Raw genomic sequence first — 1,390 nt, 5'->3', positions numbered from 1 at the left:
CAAGTGTGGAAGGAGGAGTGGCATCCACTTCCATAGCTTGCCTCTGGAAACCCTATGAACCTGGAGAGAGGATGAAAGGCACCCAAGCATCGAGGACTCTCCTTCATAGGGTCGCTATGAGTCGCCTGCGACTTGACGGCACTTAACAACAACAACAACAACAACCATAAAAAGTATGGAAAATTATTTATGCAAAGTAATATAAAATCCAATATATAAGAGGCGTTACTCTTCTGAGGGAAGTCATGCATCCATGAAGATTTGGTGGTTAAATGGTAAAGTGTGTGGCTAATCCAAACACACAAGGTTCAAGTCGACCAGCTGCTGCATGGGGAGAAAGATGAGCAATTTCCTCCTGTGTAATTTACTGCCTCTGAAAACCTATTGGAGAGTCAACTGTGAGTTGAATCTCAATGGTAAATAAAAACAGCAACAAGTAATTTTCAATCTAGTGAATAATTGCTTGCATCCATATAATTATCTATCTAGGAGAAATCTCCAGTATTCTCTGATTTGATACAAGCATTTCTGCAATGACCTAAATGTTGAATATGCATTTTACTCAATGCTTGACATGAAGTTCGCTCTTGCTCTCTGGGAAGTTGTTATAGGTGCTCTAAGATTTTTTTATTATAACTAATTAGATATGCTTTCAGTAGTGTCATTCTAAATTGAAAATATGTCAGCTTTATTAGTATCATCACTGGCAAACTTCTTCATTAACGTGCTGATCACATCAATGATGTAACTTACATGTGCTTTAGAAGTGAAAATTGTTAACTTTTCCCTCCCACCATGGTTTAAGATTTTCTTTAAATATTAAAGGCTCCAGTAATCATACATATTTTTAAAAAGCATGAAATTATTTAATTTTTGGAGTAGTCACTGGAGGTCCTTTACTCTCACCCCTGTTTGTGACCTTTGAACTAAAGGTCTTTTTCCTTTTTTCAAGGTCTTCTAAAAATCCAAGCCTCTTGATTTGAGTTCAGTTCTATTTCTCTTCTATACTATGTCTATACACTGTTCTCTTTGGAAAGATATACTCTTTATTCCTAAATAGTCAATAACTTTAATCCTTTTTTTAGCCATTATTATATTCTTTCTTGGTATTTTAGTTTTGTTTACTGGTTTTAAAATTTATACCTCTTTCATACATTCTTCATTCTCTGCTGAAAATTCCATTATTTCAGTCCCATGTTTATTGTTGGACAAAAAGAAGCAAGGTTGTCGTAGTTGACCAATTCAGCAAAGTAGCAGGATACAAGATCAACATACAAAAATCAGTTGGCTTTCTCTACAGTGACAAAAAGAATACAGAGCCAGAACTAAGAGAAACAATACCTTTCACAATAGCTAATCACAAGATTAAATACTTGGGAATAAATTTAAC

This window comes from Elephantulus edwardii, unplaced genomic scaffold (genome assembly GCF_000299155.1).
Source record: "Elephantulus edwardii isolate Elephantulus edwardi_28Jun2011 unplaced genomic scaffold, EleEdw1.0 scaffold00067, whole genome shotgun sequence".
Classification (NCBI taxonomy): Eukaryota; Metazoa; Chordata; class Mammalia; order Macroscelidea; family Macroscelididae; genus Elephantulus; species Elephantulus edwardii.
Note: the sequence above shows the minus strand (reverse complement) of the source record.